This window comes from Loxodonta africana, chromosome 21 (assembly GCF_030014295.1).
Source record: "Loxodonta africana isolate mLoxAfr1 chromosome 21, mLoxAfr1.hap2, whole genome shotgun sequence".
In the NCBI taxonomy this organism is placed as follows: Eukaryota; Metazoa; Chordata; class Mammalia; order Proboscidea; family Elephantidae; genus Loxodonta; species Loxodonta africana.
In genome coordinates, this window is record NC_087362.1 from 19,277,187 (window position 1) to 19,294,304 (window position 17,118).

Here is a 17,118-nt window from a genome sequence, read left to right on the forward strand (position 1 = left end):
GGCACCCCAAGTGTGTAGAGTAGATGCAGAGTAGAACTGCTCCATAGGGTTTTCAAGGCTGTGACCGTTAGGAAGCAGATAGATAGGCCTGTTTTCCGAGGGGCCTCTGGGCTGTTCCATCTGCCAACCTTTTGGCTAATAGTTCAGTGCTTAACTGTTTTTCACCCCGGGCTCCCGCCTCTGCTATTACTTCCTAAAAATGCCCAGCTAGCTGGGGTGACGGACCAATCTCAGATGAATATTGTTGCTCAAGAAAATTGGGTAAAAGAATGCTGAAACTTGGGAAACATCAGGGAAAATGAAACCGAAACTCACTCCCTTCCAGTCAGGCTGACCAAGGCTGCTGGGCGCCCCGCCCCGCCCCGCCGGGAACACCCAGTTGGGTGGGCTCTGCGGTCTGAGGCACCTGCACCGCCCCCTGACTGCCCTCCCCTGCTTCCTCCCAGCAGCGTACACAGCACAGCGACACTTCAGAGGCTGCAGGCCCTGGTCAGGACGAGGAGCAGGAGGTACTCCGGACTGGCGGGGTGCTGGGGGGCTAAAGTGAGCAGTGTCCCTAGGAAGGGGTCTGGAACGGAGCTGCCCGGGGCGGTTCCAGATGTCGTTCTCCATCTGGGTGGCTCGGGCTGCCTAGAGCTGGGACCTGGGAACGCCCATCGCGCTTGGGAAGGGGGCGGGAAGGGGCCTCTACGCCCTGGGAAAGGCCAGGTGTGGGGAGAGACTGAGACCTGCTGGTGATCTCTGAGGTCTGGAGAAGAGGGGAGAAGGTCGGCTCACTGAAGTTACCCTCTTCAGACTTGTGTGTTTGTGGGCGGAAGTAGTTGTAATGTGTTGTATTGAGGAGAAAGTAAGGGAAGTCAGATCTCAGCACAACCAGTAAAACCTAGACTTTGACTGCAGGAAGACTACTTCTTCCTCCTGTCCTGCGTGTATGATATTTTTCTTTTCTTTTTTTAATATATATTTTTATTGTGCTTTAAGTGAAAGCCTACAAATCAAGTCAGTCTCTCATACAGAGCTTTATATACACCTTGCTATATGCTCCTAGTTGCTCTCCCCCTGATGAGACAGCACACTCCTCCCGGCCCTGTATTTCTGTGTCCATTCAGCCAGCTTCTGTCCCCCTCAGCCTTCACATCTCCCCTCCAGACAGGAGCTGCCCACATAGTCTCCAGTGTCTACCTGATCCGGGAAGTGGGAAGCTCACTCCTCACCAGTATCATTTACTGTCTTACAGACTGGTCCAATCCCTGTCTGAAGAGTTGGCTTTGAGAATGGTTCCTGTCTTGGACTAACAGAAGGTCTGGGGACCATGGCCTCTGGAGTCCTTCTAATCTCAGTCAGACCATTAAGTCTGGTCTTTTTATGAGAATTTGAGGTCTACATCCCACTGTTCTCCTGCTCCTTTAGGGATTCTCAGTTGTGTTCCCTGTCAGGGCAGTCATTGGTTGTAGCCAGGCACCATCTAGTTCTTCTGCTCTCAGGCTGATGTAGTCTCTGATTTATGTGGCCCATTCCGGCTTTTGGGCTCATACTTATCTTGTGTCTTTGGTGTTCTTCCTTCTCCTTTGCTCCATGTGTGTTGAGACCAATTGTTGTATCTTAGATGGTCGCTTGCTAGCGTTTAAGACCCCAGACACCACTCTCCAAAATGGGATGCTGAATGTTTTCTTAATAGATTTCATTATGCCAATTGACCTAGGTGTCCCCTGAAACCATGGTCCCCAAACCCCTCCCCTGCTACGCTGGACTTCAAAGCATTCACTTTATTCAGGGAACTTCTTTGCTTTTGGTTTAGTCCCGTTGTACTGACCTCTCCTGTATTGTGTGTTGTCCTTCCCTTCACCTAAATTAGTTTTTGTCTACTATCTAATTAGTGAGTTCTCCTCTCCCTCCCTCCCTCCCCCCTCTCATAACCACCAAAGAACATTTTCTTCTCTGTTTAAACTATTTCTTAAGTTCTTACAATAGTGGTGTCATACATTATTTGTCCTTTGCAACTGACTCATTTCACTCAGCATAATGCCTTCCAGATTCCTCCATGTTATGAAATGTTTCATGGATTCATCGTTGTTCTTTATCAATGCGTAATATTCCCCGTGATTTATTTATCCGTTCATCCGTTGATGAACCTTGGTTTCTTCCATCTTTTTGCTATTGTAAACAGTGCTGTAGTGAATATGGGTGCATCTATATATCTGTTCCTGTGACTACTCTTACTTCTCTAGGATACATTCCAAGGAATGGGATTGCTGGATCATATGGTAGTTCTATTTCTAGCTTTTTAAGGAAGCACCAAATCGATTTCCAAAGTGGTTGTACCATTTTACATTCCCACCAGCAGCGTAGAAGTCTTCCAGTCTCTCCACAACCTCTCCAACATTTATTATTTTGTGTTTTTTGGATTAATGCCAGCCTTGTTAGAGTGAGATGGAATCTCATTGTAGTTTTGATTTGCATTTCTCTAATGGCTAATGATCGTGAGCATTTCCTCATGTATGTGTTAGCTACCTGAATGTCTACGTTAGTGAAGTGCCTGTTCATATCCTTTGCCCACTTTTTAATTGGGTTATTTGTTTTTTTGTTAGTTGAGTTTTTGAAGTATCATGTAGATTTTAGAGGTCAGACGCTGATCAGAAATGTCATAGCTAAAAACTTTTTCCCAGTCTGTAGCTAATCATTTTATTCTTTTCATGAAGTCTTTGAATGAGCATAGGTGTTTGATTTTTATGAGCTCCCAGTTATCTAATTTCTCTTTTCCTGTTTGTACAGTTCTAGTAATATTTTGTATACTGTTTATGCTATGCATTAGGGCTCCTAGCACTGTCCCTATTTTTTCTTCCATAATCTTTATCGTTTTAGATTTTATATTTAGGTCTTTGATTCATTTTGAGTTGGTTTTTGTGCATGGTGTGAGGTATGGGTCTTGTTTCATTTTTTTGCAGATGGATATCCAGTTATGCCAATACCATTTGTTAAAAAGAGTGTATTTTCCCCATTTAACTGCTTTGGGGCCTTTGTCAAATATCAACTGCTCATATGTGGATGGATTTATGTCTGGATTCTCAATTCTGTTCCATTGGTTTATGTATCTGTTGTTGTACTAGTGCCAGGCTGTTTTGACTACTGTGGCGGCATAATGTGTTCTAAAATAAGGCAGAGTGAGGCCTCCCACTTTGTTGTTCTTTTTTTAGTAATGTTTTACTTATCTGGGGTCTCTTTCCCTTCCATATGAAGTTGGTGATTTGTTTCTCCATCTCGTTACAAAGTGTCATTGGAATTTGGATTGGAATTGCATTAAATTTGTAGATCTCTTTTGGTAGAATAGACATTTTTACAATGTTAAGTCTTCCTATCCATGAGCAAGGTATGTTTTTACACTTATGAAGCTCTCTTGGTTTCTTGCAGAAGTGTTTTGTAGTTTTCTTTGTATAAGTGTTTTACATCTCTGGTAGGATTTATTCCTAAGTATTTTATCTTCTTGGGGGCTACTGTAAATGGTATTGATTTGGTGATTTCCTCTTCAATGTTCTTTTTGTTGGTATAGAAAAATCCAACTGATTTTTGTATGTTTATCTTGTATCCCGATACTCTGCTGAACTCTTCTATTAGTTTCAGTAGTTTTCTGGAGGATTCCTCAGGGTTTTCTGTGTATAAGATCATGTCATCTGCAAATAGAGATACTTTTACCTCTTCCTTGCCAATCTGGATGCCATTTAATTCTTTATCTAGCTTAATTGCTCTGGCTAAGGCCTCCAGCACAATGTTGAATAAGAGCAGTGATAAAGGGCATCCTCGTCTAGTTCCTGATCTCAAGGGGAATGCTTTCAGGCTCTCTCCATTTAGGATGATGTTGGCTGTTGGCTTTGTATGTATGCCCTTTATTATGCTGAGGAATTTTCTTTGTATTCCTATTTTGCCGAGAGTTTTTATCGTGAGTGGGTTTTGAACTTTGTCAAATGCCTTTTCTGTATCAGTTGATAAAATCATATGATTCACGTCTTTTGTTTTATTTATATGATGGATTACATTAATTATTCTCCTAATGTTGAACGATCCCTGCATACCTGGTATGAATCCCACTTGGTCACGGTGAATTATTTTTTTGATATGTTGTTGAATTCTATTGGCTAGAATTTTGTTGAGGATTTTTGCATCTGTGTGTATGTGTATGTCTGTAATTTTCCTTTTTTGTGGTGTCATTACCTGGCTTTGGTATCAGGGATATGGTGACTTCATAGAATGAGTTTGGGAGTATTCCATCCTTTTCTATGCTCTGAAATACCTTCAGTAGTTGCGGTGTTAACTGTTCTCTGAAAGTTTTGAAGAACTCTGTAGTCAAGCTCTCTGGGCCAAGGCCTTTTTTTGTTGGGAGTTTTTTAATTACCCTTTCAATCTCTTCTTTCACTATGGGTCTATTTAGTTGTTCTACCTCTGTTTGTGTTAGTTTAGGTAGGTAGTGTGTTTCTAGGAATTCATCCATTTCCTCCAGGTTTTCAAATTTGTTAGAGTACGGTTTTTCATAGTAATCTGATATGATTCTTTTAATTTTGGTTGGATGTGTTGTAATATTGTCCATCTCATTTCTTATTCAGGTTATTTGCTTCCTTTTCTGTTTCTTTTGTCAGTTTGGCCAATGGTTTATCAACTTTGTTGATTTTTTCAAAGAACCAGCTTTTGGTCTTGTTAATTCTTTCAATTGTTTTTCTGTTTTCTATTTCATTTAGTTCTGCTCTAATTTTTATTATTTGTTTTCTTCTGGTGCCTGAGGTTTTCTTTTGCTGCTTTCTTTCTATTTGTTCAAGTTGTAGGGATAATTCTTTGATTTTGGTCCTTTCTTCTTCTTGTATATGTGCATTTATTGATATAAATTGACCTCTGAGCACTGCTTTTGCTGTGTCCCAAAGGTTTTGATAGGAAGTGTTTTCATTCTCATTGGATTCTATGAAGTTCTTTATTCCATCCTTAACGTCTTCTATAACCCAGCCTTTCTTTGAGCAGGGTATTGTTCAGTTTCCAAGTGTTTTTTTTTTTTTCCCTACTTTTTCTGTTATTGTTTTCTACTTTTATGGCCTTATGGTCACAGAAGATGCTTTGTAATATTTCAGTGTTTTGGATTCTGCTAAGGATTGCTTTAGGACCTAATATGTGGTCCATTCTAGAGAATGTTCCATGTGCAGTAGAAAAGAAAATATACTTGGCTGCTGTTGGGTGGAGTGTTCTATATATGTCTACGAGGTCAAGTTGGTTGATTGTGGTATTTGGATCTTCTGTGTCTTTATTGAACTTCTTTCTTGATGTCCTGTCCTTCACTGAAAGTGGTGTGTTGAAGTCTCCTACTATTATTGTGGAGCTGTCTGTCTCACTTTTCAATGCTGATAGAGTTTGTTTTATGTTACCTTGCAGCCCTGTCATTGGGTGCATAAATATTTTATATGGCTATATCCTCTTGGTATATTGTCCTTTTAATCCTTATATTGTGTCCTTCCTTATCCTTTATGATGAATTTAACTTTCAAGTCTATTTTGTCAGCAATTATTATTGCCACTCCTGCTCTGTTTTGATTGTTGTTTGTTTGAGATATTTTTTTCCATCCTTTGAGTTTTAGTTTGTTTGTGTCTCTAAGTCTAAGGTGTGTCTCTTGTAGGTAGCATATGGACAGATCTTGTTTTTTAATCCATTCTGCCACTCTCTGTCTCTTTATTGGTGCATTTATTCCATTTACATTCAGCATAATTATGGATGGGTATGGATTTAGTGCTATCATTTTGATGTATTTTTTTGTGTGTTGTTGACAATTTCTTTTTCCAACTTAATTTTGTGTGCTGAGTAGATTATGTATTGCCCTTTCCTCATATTCATTGTTGTTGATTTTGTTTTTTGCTTAATCTCTATTTTTTCTTATGTATTAGTATATTAGTTTGTCTCTTTTGCAGTTACGTTATTATTTATCCCTATTTTTCTAAATTTAAACCTATCTTTTATTTCTTTGTATCACCTTGTCTTCCTCTCCATACGGAAGATCTATGACTACATCTCTTAGTCCCTGTTTATTGTTTTAATGTTGTCTTCTTTTACATAATAAAATCACTGTTCCCCTGTTTTGAGCTTTTTTTATCTTGATTTATTTTTGTGCTTTCCCTGTCTGCGTTGACTTCTGAATGCTCTGCCCAGTGTTCTAGTCTTGGGTTGGTACCTGATATTATTGATTTTCTAACCAAAGAACTCCCTTTAGTATTTCTTGTAGTTTTGATTTGGTTTTGACGAATTCCCTTAACTTCTATTTATCTGGAAATGTCCTATTTCACCTTAATATTTGAGAGACAGTTTTGCTGGGTAGATGATAATTGGCTGGCAATTTTTTTCCTTCAATTTTTTATATAAGTCATCCCATTGTCTTCTTGCCTGCATGGTTCCTGCCGAGTAGTCTGAGTTTAATCTTATTGACTGTCCTTTGTAGGTGACTTTTTGTTTATCCCTAGCTGCTCTTAAAATTCTCTCTTTACCTTTAGTTTTGGCAAGTTTGATTATAATATGTCTTGATGACTTTCTTTTCAGATCTACCTTATATGGAGTTCGATGAACATCTTGGATAGATATCTTCTCATCTTTCATGATATCAGGGAAGCTTTCTGCCAACAAATCTTCAACAATTCTCTCTGTATTTTCTGTTATCCCTCCCTGTTGTGGTACTCCAATCACTTGTAGGTTATTTCTCTTTGATGGAATCCAACATGATTCTTAAGTTTTCTTCATTTTTTAAAATTCTTTTATCTGATTTTTCTTCAAATGTATTGTTGCCGAATGGTTTATCTTCAAGTTCTGAAATTCTGGCTTCCACTTGCCCAATTCTGCTCCTCTGACTTTCTATTGAGTTGTAGACTTCTGTAATTTTATTGTTAAACTTCTGAATTTCTGATTGCTGTCTGTCTATGGATTTTTCCAGCTTATTAAATTTTTCATTATGTTCCTGAATGATCTTTTTAATTTCTTCAACTGCTTTATCTGTATGTTCCTTGGCTTGTTCTGTGTATTGCCTGATCTCCTTTCTGATGTCTTGAAGGGTTCTGTATATTAATCTTTTGTATTCTGCCACTAGTAATTCCAGGAAGCCACTTTCATCTAGGAGATCCCTTGATTCTTTGTTTTTGGAGCTTGTTGAGGTAATCATGGTCTGTTTCTTTATGTGACTTGATCTTGACTGTTGCGTCTGAGCCATCTAGAATTTACTGTATTTGTTTAGTTTATGTTTGCTTGAGTGAGCTAACTTAATTATTTTTGCCTTTGGAGCTCTGACGTTCTTTCCCCAGATGGCTAGAGCTGTTATCTGTTATATCATTCCAGGAGTCCATTCACTTTTCATGTATGAATTCAGCTCAGGTGTCCAGGTAGCTGATCATCAAGTGTGTCCTACGGGCTCTGCCCTACAGTCTTAAAGGGGCAGGAGTGATTGGTGTAGGTACTGGTATCTAGTTCCAGCAGGGTGTCATGCTCTGAACAAGGCATGGGGCTGAGAATCGCCCCCCACATTTCTTCGAGGAAAGCGTGCCCCTGTTCCCTGGAGGAAACAGATGGGTGGGTTCTGCAGATGGACCATGGGCACCCAGTGTTTTTGGTTGTAAGGACTGGGAGGTACCAGCTATCCTTGGACCCTTGATGCTGGTGGCTGGGTGACCTGAGTGGAGCTACCAGTCCTTAGGCCTCTGATGTGGGTAGGTGAGGACCCTGTTTAGTAGGCAAAGCAATGTCAAACATCAAACACCCACCTCCCCACTGCACAGCTGAAACAGTTGTAGTCTGCCAACAAGGGCCTAGTCTCCTGAAATAGGCCCCCACAGATCCATGCAGAGGGGAAAGTTACTCAAAGTCCACAGACCATTTATGCCTGGACAGGAGCTGCTTCTGTCCTGAGCTCCCCCGGTTAGTAGAGATGTCAAATTATTTTTTCCCCCAATTGCAAATTTATTCCTTCTCCAAGGCTGGGAGGATAGCTCTAGGTGCTCAGCAGGGCCTATCTCAGGCCAGGGAAATCAGCCACTGAAGCCAGCTTGGGAGTGGGGGAGGGGTGTGGTAAAATATACACGGGTACTTAGCTTTTGCCGAGAGCACCATTCTTCTCTGGTTCCTGAGTAGGGTGTGTGGCTGGCTGGTTCTCCCTGAGGAAATTATCGCCAAACACTAGTACCAGCCTGCTGCAGTCGCTCCCGAGAATGGTGCCTGAGGGCTCCTGGCACTTCAGGTCTGGTAACTCCTCTCCCTTCTGAACTGTCTCTTCCTCCCCTGCCCCTCAGGGCATTTTCTAACCTTCCCTTTGAAGTTCAGGGTTCCTAGCTTGTGATACATATATTTGTTTAACTTGTTTTTCTGGGTCTTTGTTGTAAGAGGGCTTGCTGGAAGCCTCTGCTATTCTGCCATCTTGGCTCTGCCTCCTGTGTCCTAGTTTCTTGCTTTCTTTTGCTTTGGCATACCCAAATAGGCTACTAGAGTGAGCTAACTTGATTATTGAAGCCTTTGAAGCACTAATGTCCTGTTACCAGATGGCTAGAGGTGTTACCAGACATATGTATGAGCCTAGGAGTCCATTCACTATTCTTGTATAGATTCAGCTCAGGTGTCCTGATAGTTGGTCCCCTAGTGTATTGTGTAGGCTCTCACCTGCTGTCTTAGAGGAGCAGTGGTGATAGGTGTATGCACAGGTTTCTGGTTGTGGCAGGGGGTTACACTCATAGGAAGGCTGAGGGCTGACAGCCTTTCCCCAAGTGTCAGTGAGTAAGGAGTGTCCCTGTTCTCTAGAGTGTTCTGGTGGGTAGGCTCTGCAGCTGTACCTTAGGCACCCAGTGCTTATACTTCTAAGGACTGGTAGACACCACTATTCTTGGATCCCTTTCACAGGTACCTAGGTGATGTGGATGGAGCCTCCAGTCCTCAGACGTCTGCTGTGGGTAGGTGAGGGCCTTGTTTAATAGGCAGAGGTATCAAACCTCCAAAACCTGCTTCTCCACCATACGGCTGAAACAATTAAAGTCAGACCTCAAACAGATTTGCCCTTGCAATATAATAGCCAACTGTACCCATGCAGTGGTGAAGGATGAAGTCTGTGGATTGCTTGTGCCTGAACTGGAGCCACTCCTGCTCTGAGCTTCCAGATCAGGGGAGTTGGCAGAGTATTTTTCCCCCATTTGTTAATTTGTTCCTTCTCCAAGGCCAGGAGAATGGCTCAGGAACTGCAGCAGGACCTATCTCAGGCCCACGGAAATCTACTGTTAATGAAGCTGGCTGGGGCAGAGAGAGGAGGAATCGGAGAAGAGAGAGTTCTTTCAAAAGAAGGAGCTATTAGACTCATGCTCAGTAAATTAGACAAAATCACTTATCTTGTTCCGAGAGAGGTGTTTTATCTCAGATTCTGGAGGCGTATGTAGCCTGTGTGCACTGTCTGGGTCCCTGCCGAGATTGCCCCAGGGGATTAGGGCTGCATCCCATGCTTGCCTTCTTTCGCTGAAGCCGCTGTGTCCTAAACTCCACCATCAGTCCCGTGGCTGTCACACCAGGGAGTCAGGGGTGCACCACTCTGCTTGCCTTCTTTCGCTAAAGCTGCTGTGTCCCAGGAAACTACCATCAGCACCACCGCAGTTGCACCAAGGAACACGCCAAGGAATCAGAGCTGAGGCACTGCTATGGGCTCAGCAGCTCCTCACTGCTTCTGCACCGTCTCTCCCTCCCGTCACTCAGTCTGATTCCTTAACTTTGCCTTTGAAGCTCAGGGTTCCTTGCTTGTCATATATATAATTGATTCACTTGTTTTTTCAGATCTTTGTTATAAGAGGGATCACCGGAAGCATCTGACTACTTCTCCATCTTGGCCCTGCCTCCATATATGATATTTTCAGTGCGTATTTGGCATTTATCATTTTTCTCGGAAGGCCATTTGTTTGTCCCTCTCCCACTACCTTTCGTTTACAGAGTTGGATTTATAAATTCAAATTAATTTTCTAAGGTTTTCCATAACCAAAGAAGCTTATGTCATTTATGTAGGGGCCCTGAGAATCGTAAACACTTTCTTTAAACAGAGAATTACAGGTCTGAAGTTAACATTGGCATGACACAAATCTTCACGGGTTGAGTAATCTTCCTGAAAACATGGACATACCTTTCGAATCTAAGGTTTGCCATTTGCAGATTAGGAGAAAAATAGCTGCAGGCAGAAAAATAGCTGCAGGCAGTTGAGGGTGCTAAAATAATTGAGGATGGGTTTCTGCTTCCAAGGTTCCTGCTCTCCTCTAACTAAAAGATATTGTGAGTAGTTTGCTATGTATCCTTCCTGGTATTTTCTACTCAAAAACAAGTTTATGTCTCTACAAGTTTGTGTTGTGGCACAGCAACCCCATGTGTGTCAGAATAAAACAGTGCTCCATAAGGTTTTTAATGGCTGGTGTAGGACGTAGATCACCAGGCCTTTGTTCTGAAGTGACTCTGGGTGGATTTGAACCACCAACCTTTTGGTTAGCAACTGAGCAAGTTGTAGCTCCTCTCTCTCTCTCTATATATATATGTCTAATCTGTCTAGCTGTACAACTATACAGTTTTAAAACATAGTTGACTGTTAATCTGCTGATGTGCAACATGCTTTTCTTGCTTAGTGGTATATTGGTTCAAATCAGTCTCATTTAGGAATAGCTGTATAATATCCCATTGTATGCCATAATGTAATTGATTAGTTTAATTAGTTTTTTATACACATGGTTAAAAAAAAAATCAAGCAGAAGAGGACATAAAACAAAACAAAAATGACCGTCTCTACTAAACTGTGCCTCATAGTTTAGTCTCACATTTTTAGTTCTTTTGAAGGATTTATAAAGATATAAATCTATTTCTTGGCTATTTATATACTTATAACTATTTCTTATGGAGCTTTTGGAGCAACAGTTAAGTGCTCGGTCTGAACCCATCCCATCTGCTCCATGGGAGAAAAGACCTGTGGCAGTCTGCTCTCATAAAAGATTACGGCCTAGAATACACTATGAGGCAGTCCTACTTTGTCACATTGGGTCATGTGAGTTGAAATCAACTCGGCAGCAGCTAACAACGAGAAACTCTATCTCTTGGCTTATCATCTTTACACAAAATCTACTTACTTCCTGCTGTGAAAGAAAAGAGGTTTACCACATTTATCTACCCACCACTCCATCTTCCAATATGGGTTATATATTTTTAAGAATTCTTTTCACGGTTGACTTCATGAGTTTAAGTAATAGATCAGTGTTAGTTGTCCCCTGTGGTTATCCTCCCATGTGGTTATTCGAGTCTCTGCCTTCCATGGTGCTGCAGACTCACCTCCCACTCCTGTAAGTTTGGATACCGAGGGGGGTTTTACTGACATAACATCTCTTATACCAATTTTGGGAATAAAATTTTCTAAAACTGTATTTGGCTTCTGATTTTATTTGCTCAAGTCAGTACCCTGTGCCAGTAACCCCACCCAAAATTCTTATCTTCACTTCCTTAGTTCTCAGCCTCCTGCCTGTCTTAAATTAATCTATTGGATTTCCTGGGTGCTGCAAACGGGTAACACCTTCAGCTGCTAACCAAAAGGTCAGAGGTTTGAGTCTACTCAGAGACGCTTCGAAAGAAAGGTGTAGAGACCTGCTTCCGAAAAATCATGCATTGAAAACCCTACGTGGAACAGTTCTACTCTGACACACATGGGGTCAACCAAGAGTCGACTCGTTGGTGGCTTTTTTTTTCTCCCTCATTCATATCACTGTCAATAAGGAGTACAGAAATATTTGCTGTATGATACCTAAATTTCTCAACTTCTCCCATCTAACTCAAACCAGCCAGTTCTTTCGTAAGACATTTCTCCTTCTCACCCTCTTTCTCATTGGTAATAGCTTCCTCAAAATAGAAAGGCAGTAAACACTGATGTTATAACTTTTTTCAATCAGTTTCCCTAGAGCCTGGGACTTAGCTGGCATGTGGTGTGCTTCCTAATTTTGCAGGAGATTGATTTCACCAAGTATAGCTAATGATTGCTTTACACAGGTTTCCAGCTTTCAAGCCTGAGATACCTAGTTTCTCACTGTCTGTTACCTAGCCACAAGGCCCAAGATACATACAGGTAGTCTTCAACTTATGACCAGGTTCTGTTCTGATGTAAGCTGAATACTGCTTTTTTTTTTTAGGTTTCATTATCACTGCCTTTTATTATCAGTATTTTATCTTCATACATCCAATATTTGTCTTTGGGGTTGGAAATATTACATATAAATATCTGAGTAAATATCTGAGAATGATAACATCAGGAAATTACCCTCTGCAACATTGTATGTAGAGCATATTACTAATGATACGATGTAACAACAACAACAACAAAACACACATAGATGGTCATAAGTGCAGTTGTTTGTAACTCGAATACATTGTAAATCGGGGACTATCTTTACTGTTTAATTGATTTTATAATCCCTGTTTTCTCTCTTTCGGCATCTCTGAAATGAGGATTCATGTTAAAATCGGTGGCATATTATAGTTTGTCAATATTAAAAATATTTATTAGTACATGAAATAATTGTGCATCTTGCAATTTTTAGCTTATTATATTAGAAGAGGAGCCCTGGTGACACAGTGATTAAGAGCTCAGCTGGTAACTAAAAGGTCAGCAGTTCAAATCCACCAGCCACTCTTTGGGTCGCTATGAGTTGCAATCAACTGGACCACAATGGGTTTCATTTTTTTTTTTTAAATATTAGAAGAACTACATTTTTATAGAATAATGTAATGGCACCATTCACTTCTGATACTAATTTCTGTATTCCAAACCAAAAACCAAACCCAGTGCCGTTGAGTTGATTCCGACTCATAGCGACCCTATAGGACAGAGTAGAACTGCCCCACAGAGCTTCCAAGGAGCACCTGGTGGATTTGAACTGCAGACCCTTTGGTTAGCAGCCGTAGCTCTTAACCACTATGCCACCAGATTTTCCATTTCTGTATTAAGTGAAGTGAATATTAACTTCTGTAAAAATGAGAACTTCCACATTTCAGTGACATAACAAAATGGAAATTTACAGCTTATTCTTCTAGGAGTTCAAAGTAGTTTGCCCTGATCAACAGGTCACTGTCTTTCACACAGTGATTAAGGGACCTGATTCTTCCAGATTGTAGCTCCACCATCCACCAAAGTCTTAATATTCTTTCCATCGTGCTTTTTGGAAGGGAAATAAGATTAGAGAAGGCACACAACCCAAGGTCACACAACTAGTTAGTTGCAGAATTAGGAATTAAACTTGGGCATTCTGGCTTCAGGTCTGTCTTATTTATCTAGTGTTGCTATAACAGAAATACCTCAAGTGGATGGTTTAATAAAGAGAAATTTATTCAAGTCTAAATTCAGGGTGCCGGCTCCAGGGGAAGGCTTTCTTTTTCTGTCCACTTTTGGGGAAGATCCTTGTCATTAATCTACCCTGGTCAAGGAGCTTCTCAGTGCAGGGACCCCGGGTCCAAAGGATGCACTGCTTTCCTGGCTCTTGTTTCTTGGTGCTTTAAGGTCCCCATGTCTCCCTGCTTGCTTCTCTCTTTTGTACCTCAAAAGATACTGATTTAAGATAAAACCTAATATTGTAGATTGAGTCCTTCCTCCGTAACCTAACTGCCTCTAATCCAGCCTCATTAACATCATAGAGGTAGGATTTACAACACATACGAAAATCACATCAGATGCCAAAATGGTGGACAGTCACACAATACTGGGAATCATAGCCTAGCCAAGTTGACATGTATTTTTGGGGGACACAATTCAATCCATGACAAGGGCACCTGCTCCTACACACTTTACTGAACTGCCTCTTTCATTTCCATTGCTTTGTATCTAAACTGTCTTTTCACTTGGGCCGATTTTAGAATTTCTCTTTATCTTCGGAGCTCTGAATTGTTACCAGGATGTGTCATTTGAAAAAATTCTCTTCTTTCCTGTAAACATATCTGTTTTCTCAGAAGACAGGTCTTTTTCATTCTATTTATTTGGTTTATTTTCCTTGAATATATTCATATTATTAAAAAAAATATAGTGTTTAATAAAAATGCCGATTTTAGCTTCCCTAATTCGTTCCTCCCTTAAGTGAGAGTGAAGGCTGATTATGAAAGTCTAAGTGTATGTTTTGGGTGGAATCTGTTTTAAAAACAAGACTCTGAGATCCCATTCCTTCACACATCATTGCATGATGACTTATCTGAAAAATAATTTATAATATAAATTTCTGCGTGGAAATCCTCAGGCATGTCTAAAGGATAAAACATAATGATGTAGTCAGATCTTCGCTTAGAATCACAGTGGATTTAATGCTATAAATGGATTTTATTGGTGTTGCAAATACCATGGTCGATTTTACTGTAGCTGTTATAATCTTTTGAAATGGTGACTAACTTTGGGGGGTTAAGTTCCAAACAGAACAGGGTAATCTTTAGGTACACTGGATTGTATAAATTTTAAGTATATCAAAACTGTGTAAACAGATTTTATATTTATTTATGGGATTTAGTTCTAGGCTTATAAAATTATGGTTCTTTAACCTACATGAATGTCCAGTTAGACATTCAAAATTTATGCAAGATACAGAAAAATTTTTCACAGTCTGTGAATTGAAGGCATTTAGCATTTCTGTACTCCACCATTAAATACCAGTGTCACATTCAAAAGTTTTTAGTCCCATTTGAGAGCTATAGGGCTATTGTTTTCTCTCATTTGATTTATCCCCTTTTATTACTATCATTCAGGAATTCTCTTTTTCTTTTCTCGTACAGTTATACATATGTTATATTAAATGTATGAACTTTCTTTGACATCTTGGGAGGTAAGGGAGTCAGAGGTGTGCTTCACCCCATCATCTTGAACTGGAAGTCTCCATCTGGTACCCTTTCTTTCGTACATCTTCAGTCTCTCTTTCTACAGACTGTGCAAGCCTAAGGTCTGCTCAAGGTTTTTCTTCTTAAAAAGACCTCCATGGTTTTTGTACTCTCCACAAACTGTCCTATTTTTGTACTTTCCTAAAGGAACACACTCCTAAAGGAACAAGTAGGTTATCCTTGTCATCTCTGACTTCTCTCTTTTAATTCCTCTTCAAACCACTGATTTCAGGTTTATCCTCCATACAGGCATTCTTCCCTGGTGATGCAAATGGCTAAGTGCTAGACTACTAGCTAAAGGGTTGGCAGAGGTGCCTCTGAAGACAGGTCTGGCAATCTGCTCCTGATATGTCACAGCCTTGAAAACCCTGTGGAACAGTTCTATTCTGCACACATGGGGTCTCCATGAGTCGGAATCAACTACACAGGCATTCTCTGAAGAACACCCAAAGTCCTCAGTTTTAACAATGAAAATCTGATCAAGTCACTTACCTCTCAACCATGCAGTGAAGTCTGCTTATCCTTAGAATGAAACTCCTACTCAGTATCCTGTCCTAATGAGTCAGTCCTGGTCTAACTCTCCAACCTCAGCTTAGTTTATTCTATTTCACTTGACTCCTGTTATAGTGAGCCTCTGCCATTTCCTGGAGTATACCAAGCCTCTTCCCTGCCTTGGTACTTCACAATTTCAATTTCTTCTTGAAATACGTTTTCCATGCCTCTTTGCATGACTGCTCCTTTCTGTTCTTCAGGTCTCATCTTAAATATCACTTCCTTGGAGATATCTTTTCTACAGTCCTGTCTAATTCTTGATAATTCTCTATCAGCACCCATTCAGACTTTTTCATAGCATGTATCTTAGTCATCTAGTGCTGCTATAGCAGAAATACCACAAGTGGATGGTTTTAACAAAGAAATTTATTGTCTCACAGCCTAGGAGGCTAGAAGTCCGAATGCAGGGTGCCAGATCCAGGGGAAGTCTTTCTCTCTCTGTCAGCTCTGGAGGAAGGTCCTTGTCATCAATCTTTGCCTTGTCTAGGAGCTTTTCAGGCACAGGGACCCCAGATCCAAAGGATGCACTCTGCTCTCAGCGCTACTTTCTTGGTCGCATCAGGTCCCCGTGTCTCTCTGCTCGCCTCCCTTTTTTCTGTATCAAAAGAGATTGACTTAAGACACAACCTAATCTTATAGACTGAGTCTTGCCTTATTAACATAATGGTCGCTAATCCCACCTCATTAAAATCGTAGAGGTAGGATTTACAACACATAGCAAAATCACATCAGCTGACAAAATGGTGGACAATTATAAAATACTGGGACACTTTTTCTGGGGGGAAACGATTCTGTCCATAACAGCACATTATACCACTTTTAAATATATAGTTTTTGTTTATTTATTTACCCCACTAAAGTATAATTTCCCTGAGTCTGGAGACTACTTTGTCTTTTTGGGGGCCGTGTATCTTTATCACCAAGCACAGTGTCTGGCACACAGGAGGTGCTCACTAAATAGTTGTTGAATAAGTTTGTTCTTCTTTTTGTCCTGTCACTTTCCAGAGAATGTACTTGCTTTGGCTATAAGCATCTTCCTCATTACCAATCCTATCGCAATTTTTAGTCCTAACCCTTTTTCATTCCTTTGTGGCATTTGCCACTCTCCTTTTTGAAAACTGTGTTCCATTCTGTAATAACATTGAACTTAGTTTTTTCTGGTTCCTGCTCCACTCTGAATGACTCATCTTCTTCCATTGTCTCTTATTAGTTTCTTGAGATGGGAAAGAGATTGGTGCAGTTTGAAGAACTTGACAATCAATATGGCTAGTGTGATGTGAGAAAGGAGAAGTGAATGAAGGGTCTTTGAGTTTGTCCCAAGGTAAGAATTTGAGTGCAAATAGTTTGTTTTGGGATTGATCAGGCATGGTCAGGAGCTTATCTGGAGAGTGACCAAGAGTCACTGGCGGGTGAATGGGAAAGTAGACAGAAAAGGGAAGGCAACCAATAAAAGTTTTATTATGAAGCAGGTTTCCCAGTGCACAACTAAAGCCTGCTGGGAAACTCTGGAAGTTAGTGTAAAATATACACCTTACAGTTGTTTCCCTGAGGGTTGAGGAAGCTGGGTTATGTATACATGGAATCTCATTACTGGTTCTTTGAGTACTGTAACTGCAGAGAATTAATTCGCCATGATTTCTGGCAGGAAGAAAAGCTCATATCCAGAGT

General features: G+C 40.6%; 1 protein-coding gene across 5 annotated transcripts in view; it reads left to right on the forward strand.

Annotated features, from left to right (window-relative positions):
* Window positions 1–378: 378 nt before the first annotated feature.
* Window positions 379–17,118, forward strand: part of LOC100665422 (DExD/H-box 60 like) — a 152,712-nt gene continuing 135,972 nt past the window's right edge. For 3 of the 5 annotated variants that reach the window (XM_064273586.1, XM_064273588.1, XM_064273587.1), the window contains exons 1-3: window positions 379–509; window positions 9,808–9,886; window positions 16,661–16,771. The gene's annotated coding sequence lies outside the window, so the exon portion shown is untranslated. The remainder of the gene's footprint in view (window positions 510–9,807; window positions 9,887–16,660; window positions 16,772–17,118) is intronic. The other 2 variants (XM_064273589.1, XM_064273590.1) reach the window with 1 other exon arrangement.